Genomic DNA, 9,509 nt, shown 5'->3' with positions numbered 1-9,509 from the left:
TATATATATATATATATATATATATATATATATATATATATATATATATATATATATATATATATATATATATATATATATATATATGGATAAATTATTATATAGTATAAGATAACCACGATTTTAATTAATCTTGACATAATGTGTTATACAATCTTATAGTGCTTTAGAATTATTTAATATTTTTCTTATTTTTGGGATAATTGAAAGAAAGAGATAGAAAGAAAAATAAATAAACAAGCTAACTAATATGATAAAAAAAGGAAGAAAAAGAACAGAAACTATAAATATAAGTTAACAATAACTCAAGTTTTATTATATTTGAAATCATCATCCTCAAATAAATACATATATATCCTCAAAAGATTGTCTAACAACGGTACTGACAGTGACATATACTATTGGGCTGACCAAAATCAACACAAAATCCAGTAGGATTTTTGCGTGGATACTTGGCTTTACAATCAGCAATGCATCGATTGAGAACGCATCCTATATAGGGCAATGCTGTCTCACATAATCCTTTACCTCCTTTGCCATCACTAACCTCTCTAGCCATCACAGTTCCTATGTCACAAAAACCATCATTCAATATATATGCATAAAGGATTAGAACTTATAAAGTAATTATAATATCAACAATATTATTATGTAAATAATAATTAACAAGCTTCTTCTACATAAGCACAAGCACAAGCACTATCCTAGAATATGAATATGTGTTGCAAAATTACCCAATGTGAATAAAATGAGGAGAAGAAGTGAAGAACATATGATGAGGAAAAACACTTGGCCATGTTCTCTACAATTGCTTTTTTTATATAATATCTTTCTCTCACTAGTACACAATAAGCATTTTACGTTAGTTATTTAGGGGTTTTTACGTCAGAAAAACTTCCGACGTAGAAGCGGGAGACGTAAATTTTACGTCAGGGCGCGAAAATCGACGTAAATTTACGTCAAACATGCCAAGGTCCGACGTAAAAAGTCATACAAAATTTAAAAAAAAAAAAGAAAACAAGTGCAACAGAACGGCCCGTTCTGCTTGATAATCCCAGGAGTGCGTTCTGCGAAACTGGACTTCATCACTTCCTTCTCCTTCTACAGCTTCAAAAACTTGAACCTCCCAGAAAAAAAACATCACAATAACTTATACCCACAAAATATGCGTATTATAACGAAAAAAAACATCACAAAAAACACAATCTTGATGGAAGATGCTACCTCATAGAACGCCATGAAGGAGAAGGTGCGGGAGAAGCTCATGACCACGCGAAGAAGAAACAGAAGAAGGTGCAGATGAACGCCATGAAGGAGGAGGCGCGGGAGAAGGAAGAAAAACAGAAGAAGGAGGAGGAGGCGCGGGAGAAGGAACAACCATGAAAATTTTGAAATTTAACTAGTGCGCCTCACCTTTTAACAGCATATGGGGGTTATTTACGTCGGCCCTAATTGGGTCCGACGTAAATTTTAACATCTACGTCGGACACAATGCTTAACCGACGTAGATATTAAAATTTACGTCGGACCCAATTAGGGCCAACGTAAATAATTCAACAAAATTACGCTACATGCCACCGCACTTTTATAACGTCGAGTTTTCGTATTTTCGACGTAAATTAGGTGACGTAAAAGCTTATTTTTGCACTAGTGTCTAGTAGTTTGCTAGTATTGATGGACAAGCTTTTTTGGTTGACCTTATATAATGGTAATTTGTTCGTTTGGAAAAAGAGAATTAATGAAAAGTTATAAAAAAAAATCAGTTTGATTCCTGCATAATTAATGGAATTATTTTCTCATTATCACTAAAAAAAATAAGTAATTATTGGCAGTTTTTTTTTGCGGTTTCCATAAATCGCAAAAAAATATTACATTTGTGGAAAGGATGGTAAATGCTACAAATTATTGACACTTTCTGCCAGTTTTAAACCGCAAGAATGGTAATCGTTACAATGTTGGCACTTTCTAGTAGTTTTAAACCGCCAGAACGTTCAATAATTTTTTATTTAGTTAATTATATGTGCCTTAATTCTTTTATGAAGTTAAAAAAAACTTATAAAATCAATTTAAAAGAAATAAAAAAAAACAATTTCTAGTTCACGAAAAGCCTCACGAACCCGCCATCCCCAGCGTCTGCGCGTCCATGTGCTTCAGCATCTCGAACATAAGGTTTGTTCATCCTCTCTTCGCCTTATTCATCTCACCCTCACCTTCACCGCTCGCTGGACGCTTCATCCTCTCTGGCGGTGCTTGATGAATAAATAAAACGGAATGGGAATGGGAATAGGGGTGTACCCGCTTTTCATGCTTTTCCCTATTTATTCTCATTTACCATTTTCCCCCTTTTTCTTCTTGCTCCTTCATTCTACAAACTATTTCTTTTCTTTTTTTCTTTTAATCTCACTTCACTGATAAACAATTTCCCCTGCTTCATAACCAGGTCACAAAATCTATTTGTCTCCATGCTGGGACAAAGATTGCATTTCTATTCATATGTTCCTACTATTCGTGAACAGTTGCAGGTGATTTGATATTTTACTTCTACATTTACACTTTTTCCTATTTTATTGATCTTTCTATTGAATTGTTATTATTGAATATTCTGGAGTTTGAATGCCATAACTAAGTGGCGTGTTTGTGTTTTTGTTGTCTTATTAAATAAAACATGGTTGTGGATACTATGGAAGATGGTTGCTAATGCTAGCTTTGGCAGCTTCGGGTATGGAAAGGAAATAAAAAAAAATTATGGAATTTTTTTTTCTATTTGTCTTTGAAGTTCGATTTGTACCATAAGGGGACTTGCTGTAATTGATTATCATGTGCTTGTAGTTTTGCTGATTAGTTATGTCATGTAGGATTTGGTGAAGGTTGGCAGAGTAAAACAAAATAGACAAAAAAATGGAGTCGTAGTGTTGGTTTATAGCTAAGGATTATGGAAATAGTCCAAATATTTGGAACATGTAATTTATTTGTTTTGGAACTTTGCATGAGCCACTACCTATATCAGGATTTTCTCACCGTCTCTTCAATTTGATCTTGTTTTGTTTCAATTGTTAAGTTTATGCAATGCTTGGTGTACTAAGTTTATGTAATTTCTAAAGTGTTTGATGTTTTCATGATCTTCTTACAACTAGACGGTGTAGTGTATAATTGTTAAGTTTATGCAATGCTTGGTGTACTAATATTTTTCTTTTTGGTTATTGTTCTTACCGGAGATCGATCGTAGGGGACGATCTGCTGGGTAAGATCGGTGAGCCTCTTTCACGGGTACGCTGGTTGCTCCAAGATGGGGGTGGTACCTGCAAAAGAGACTCGGATGCTAAAATTAGTGTTTGTGGGTGTATGAGCCTCATATAAGTAATGCACGTACCTTTGTGTGGATTAGGGTTTTGTTGGGCCTTGGGCCTGAGATCAGTTATGACCTATTTAGATAGCGGACCTCGTCTTGGCCGAGGTCTCCCAGCGCGTGTCCGAGGTCTTCCTACGCTGTGATGCCGAGCTCGAGCTCGGCATAGCGGTACGGATAGTACACTAGCCCCCCGAGCTCCGAAAGTCGTGGGTCGAGGAGTTAAGACCGAGCTCTCCAAGGGGCCGTGACCTTTCGCGTACGCCTGTTTGTCAAGATGCCATGTGTCGTAACCGTTGCATCGTTCTCGAAAACGTGCAGGCGGTGTGTTAATGGGGAGTGACGATTAAGCAATGATGGCCGTGCTTGTCATAATGGGGCTCATTAAATGCGTCGCCAGTTTTGTCCCTTGGCTGACACGTGTTGTGGCCGTTTGAATTTTGTGGAACCCCTTTTCTCACTCTCGCGCCTCTTCTCCTTTCACTTTACTCTTTGCATTCTCTTTCCCCTCTGGCTTCTTGAGCATGCCGATTTTCTTTGTCTTCCTGCTTCTTCCATCTCCGTTTTCCTCCGTCGCCCTCTCCGGCAACCGAGTTTTCCTCCTCTCGTTTCTGTCTTTTTGTTTATCAAAGGAGTACCAGGTACTTCGATCTCTTCTGAAATCTTTTCTCCTTCTTTTCAAATCTTTTGATTTTCTTGATGGCTGGTAACAAGGATGCCGCCCCCTCTACGCCTGCTAAAGGCAAGGGTAAGGCGCGCGGCAAGGCGGTGGCTGCCGGGACGGTCGCCGTTGAAAAGAAGAGAGGGGAGAGCCAGCCTAATTGTCATTGTTCATGTTAATTTTAATCTTTACACTTGTTTTTATATTGTATATAGTTGATGACATGTAAATTTTCTTTTTATTACATGGTTAATTAGACATGGAGTATTCTAAGAATATGTTAGGTTGATATATACATTACCTATACACTATTTCTAGTTATGATTTGTTTTGTTACATTAGCTATTTTGGTACAACAACTTTGGTTTTGGCTTGATGGAGCTATTGGTCCTTAGTTCTAGTTTTTCCTGTTTTTGATTTACATTAAGTTTGCCAATATAGAGCGCTTGTGTAAGAAAGTGTTATCTATTGGACACATATACAGAAAGCACTTATTCTAGAATGTGCCATCTATAGGAGGGTAGATAGAAAACATTTTTTTATAGAAAACTTTGTTTATTGGAGACAACATACACAACAATTGAAGAGAAAAACGCCTTGTACTGAATCTAACATACATAGTGCTTGCTTCAATAAGCCCTGTCTATTTAATGTCATTAGATAGTGTTTATTGAGAAGCGCTTTCTTTTAATAGACATCGCTCACATAGATAGCGCTTAAAAAGTGTTATCAATTAGCAAAATAAGCACTATCTATTAATGAATTTGGCATAGTGCACACATTGGATGACCCCTCAATCCAATTGAAGCATTAATATAGTCGACCATGGTGACCTCACACCCCCCTCCCGTTAAAGGCTCATTACCATAATACCATCAAGGTCTAAGTAGGTGACTATAGAGATCCTTGTACATAGATTTACACTACCTTACCAAAAAGTTATGAATGCATGGACTCCATACGTAACAATGCCACATTCCAACAAATACAATGAGCACTTGGAGATTTTTTCACTAAACTGAAAAGTCTGGACTTCTCTACAACATATAAAGCTCTATTTGGATTTCATCATTGTTGTTTGTAGCCTATAGTCTTACACATCTCATCATATCATCACCATCATCATCATTTCATACATCACATTATCATTATACATCATCATCATAACATCATCTCACATCATAACATTGCATATTACCATTACTCATACTCTTATCATCATCAATGATTATCATCTCACATATTGTCATTCACCAACATGTGTCAAATATTACACACAACATTCTCAATTCAAATATCAACATTATATGTCATATCATGTACAACCACCTCATATCACATATAGGAAATAAAAGAATAAAACAACTCATCAGTATAACTAAAAAATTATCTCTTCTAATCTTAAGCTTTTATGATATCTTGTAGTCTAAACTTGATATATTTACAATTGTACCTATGCTATCAAGTTGATCTTAATTTTATTAGAATGTTAAGATAATTATCTAAACCTTCTATGTTGACCTCAACTGTTTATTTTTCCATCTACTATTTTTAAAAATTACAAAATTGTAGTATTTAGGTCCAATTATGATAGCTTGACCTTTAGTCACTAATTTGATCATAACTTAAGTTCTATACCTTCTTTTCGATGATTTTAGTGTCATTAGAAAGCTAACATCCAAGGCTACATTTCTTATGAGGATATCAAAAGTTAATTCACATTTTAAAAGGATGCACGAGCATGCACAAATTAAGCATAGGTGTGTTTCACTAAAATCAAGCATGCATGGGCATGCTTCATTAAGACAAAATGTGGTTCCCTCAAGTTTGGCCATGAAAAAGCATGCTTACTTAAGCAAAGTCGTGGTGCTTCGTACACTGGTATGTTCCCTTAACCATGGTCATGCTTGTCAGTCTAGAGTCACGTAATTGCATCAAACTCAACTAATTCCCACATAATCCTCACCCTCTTTTTCTCTATTTTGCATCATGAAATTATACGATACTAATATAATAATTACACATAAATAATCAATATCACATATATATTCATTTATCATGCTATGATGTCATGTATTCGACTCATAAATGCATGCATGTGGCGCCATAAGGAAGTTTCACATATCATCACTGGTGACCCTAAGGCACACCTGGTTACATCACTGGTGACCCCAAGGTACACCTGGTTACATCACTGGTGACCCTAAGGTACACCTTGTTAGCAAGTTACATCACTGGTGACCCTAAGGTACACCTTGTTAGCATGTTACATCATTGGTAACCCTAAGGTACACCTTGTTAGCAAGTTACATCACTGGTGACCCTAAGGTACACCTTGTTAGCATGTTACATCACTGGTATGCGGCCTCAGTGGCACACCTGGAATAATATATGCATATGATGCATGTCATACATTCATTATTTCATTAACTCAACATTTGACTTATTACAGAATTTCATTAAGTACATCATGTCATCATTTTTCATGTTCTCATAATCACAGCTTGTCTCAATAGTCCATTCTTAGGTCTTATGTCATTTGTCCATATTTCACATGGTCATGTCATAAATACTCCTCATAAGGTCTGCATAGGAATTCACAAAGAGCATACTTATTCATATTTAAACTTATTTGTTTTTAGCATTAATTCCTTATTCATTTATTACTTCCAACAAAGAACAAAGTAACAAGGAACAAAGTAGAGCAAATAGAAAATAAAACAGAACAATAGGCAAGGGATTGAGGGCCAATCCGACAATCAAACTATCCAAAAATTATCCCCACACCCCCGAGCGAGGCTCTCACTCCCCCCTTACCTGGATAAGAAGGAGCTGGAACTTGGGCAGGACCTCCTCCTCTGGATTCCCTCTTTCTTCCCCTCTCTTTCTTTCTCTTTCTCTCTCTTTCTCTTTTCTCTTTCTCTTTCTCTCTCTAAGATTTTACTTTCTCACTCAGTATAAATTTTTCACCCCCCTTGCCCCTATTTATAGGCATCATGGCGCACCCGGAACGGCCCGTACTGAATTCGGAACGGCCCATTCCGGATCCTTCAAATATACGCAAAATTTTCAACTGGAACGGCCCGTTCTAAAATCGGAACGGCCCGTTTCAAAAAAGCAGAACGGCCCGTTTTAAAACTAGAACGGCCCGTTCTGGGGTTCCATTTAACACTCATTGACCATACGTAGAATGCCCAGTTTCTAACTTAACTTTTAAGGCAAATTCAAAATCTCAGAACGGCCTGTTTCGCTTTGGGAACGGCCCGTTCCAGGAAAACCAAAATGGGCCTTTACATTACTTTGGAACGGCCCGTTCCACTTTTGGAACAGCCTGTTCCGGCGTAAACAGAAATAGAATTTTATAAAAACTTTCACAAATAATTTAAATTGTTACAAGCCTCTAAAATATTCTATAAAAACCTCTTTAATTAACTAAAATAACTATAAAAATAATCTTCATAAATATATAAAAATAGATAATAAGTGATATTGTAATAGTAGAAAATCCGGGGTGTTACAGTGTCACTAAATTATTAGTGACACGTTTTTTCAGTTTCTTTAAGTTTTATTCCATCCCAAATTCAATCACTAAGTTTGTTTTATTTTTAGAGACAAAAAAATTGGTCGCTAAATTCAGTCGCTAAGTTTATTTTAATTTTGGAGGCAAAAAAATAGGTCGCTAAATTTATACCTGAAGCACTAATTATTTGATTTTATTTTAATTTCCATTTTGAACCTATTGAACAATCATAAACAATAACAGTAAAATTGATAAAACATATATAGTCCTAATATCACAATAAAAGTAATTAACATATATAATATATGATATAATCTTCAAAATCACAACTAATAAAAAGAATCCAAAATAAAAATGACATATAACTAATAACTAATAGTAAAAATCAAATAAAGTATTCTAAACCACAACTAATATAAAACGTCCAAAATAAAAGTACATGACATATATTACTAACAGTAAAAACCAAAACAAGTCTTCAAAATCACAACTAACTAAAAGCATCGAAAATGAAGTATATAACATATAACTAATAGTAAAACCTAAAACAAGTATATGATATCATAAAAGAAAAATAGACATACAATTAACAATCTTTGGGTGTATCGTCAACATGATCATCCTACTCGTCTTCAACATGGTGCTTAGGGTCATCCAGAGTGGTAGTCTTCAACTTTTTTTGTTCTCTCCACTACCTCCCATACAGTTGGTGGTTGAAACTCCTTGGACTGCATATTTAAATTTAAATATGTTTTACAAATCATCTTTTAGAGTGAACATAAAATTTTATACATCATGTTTAATAAGAGGGAGTATGATGATACATACCCACCATGAGCCTTATAACCAAGCTCACCTGCACCTCATATGTTTGACAGTTGCATAGAAGCACTAGATTATAAACGTGTATTACATAATAACTACATAAGTAATTTTGGAGAATGTAAACAAGCCTTTTTTTTGAATCGTGAATCAAATCATATCGTGAATAGTAAGCTTCATGATCAATAAATATATATAGAAATATACAAGACATAAAAGCACTCCAGGCCATAATAGTTTAATAGAGATAAAAATCATGTATAAAAAAAACCTATTTTTTTTAATCATGAATGGTAAGATTCATGATCATTGTAAAAAAAAGTAATTTATATAATTAATAAAGTAATTTAATTAGCATCCTAATTCTCCTTGGGACGCTCCAGATCCCCTGGCTCCACACAAACTTGTTCAGCTTCACACGCAAACCCTAATTTTAGGAAACGGAGGAATGGTTGCGAAGAGTTGGTAAATCTGAAACACCTGCGATTCTACCATCAACTGGTCTCGTTGCTTCACCGTTGGACACGGTGGCGCTGCCTCCGTGGCTGACAAATTTGTCTCTGCCTCGCTCTCTACTCATGGTGTCACCGGAAATTGCAAGAAACAATGTGAGGCAACGCTCCTTTTTGCTTTTCTCCTCTTGGGCTGCCCGTAACAGGTTGCCATTTTAGCCCAATCTAACTGAGAAGCTTGTTACCAGTTATATAAAAGAAAGTCTTTTTTTTTTTTTTTTTTTTTTTTTTTTTTTTTTTTTAATTCTTGTAATTTCACACTTCATGTAGGGTAAAATAGAAATTTTCATTCATTATAATTAGCTCTAATCATTTTTATTAATATTTTTAGTCTATAATTTAACATATATTTTTTTGTTTTTATGTTTATCTTTTTAATTATTTTTAATTTTTATTTTTTTTATAACGTTATCTTTTTATGTTAATGTAATAAAAACTTTTAAATTTTGTGTAGGTAAACACGATATCTTAATAATGAATGTTGTGAAGATTAAAAATTTATTATTAAATAAAAAATAATTATTTCAAAATATAATACCTATATATATAAATTTATATTATATAATGGTATATATATATTAGTGTATATATATGTATATATCTTTTATTTATTTAAAATTTAAAATTTTATTAAATTAATTGAAAATT

The 9,509-nt window shown here is 34.4% G+C and overlaps 1 long non-coding RNA gene across 1 annotated transcript; it reads right to left on the bottom strand.

Annotated features, from left to right (window-relative positions):
- Positions 1 to 212: 212 nt before the first annotated feature.
- LOC145956853 (uncharacterized) lies at positions 213 to 9,126 on the bottom strand. The gene is made up of 3 exons (XR_014433153.1): positions 8,356 to 9,126; positions 8,112 to 8,255; positions 213 to 567 (listed from the first exon to the last, which is right to left on the bottom strand). It is a non-coding gene; the product is annotated as an uncharacterized LOC145956853 (long non-coding RNA).
- Positions 9,127 to 9,509: the final 383 nt, after the last annotated feature.

The sequence above is a fragment of the Cajanus cajan genome, chromosome 4 (genome assembly GCF_000230855.2).
Source record: "Cajanus cajan strain Asha chromosome 4, NIPB_CcT2T_4, whole genome shotgun sequence".
Classification (NCBI taxonomy): Eukaryota; Viridiplantae; Streptophyta; class Magnoliopsida; order Fabales; family Fabaceae; genus Cajanus; species Cajanus cajan.
The sequence above is the reverse complement of the archived record's forward strand: the minus strand, read 5'-3'. Positions and strand labels throughout refer to the sequence as shown.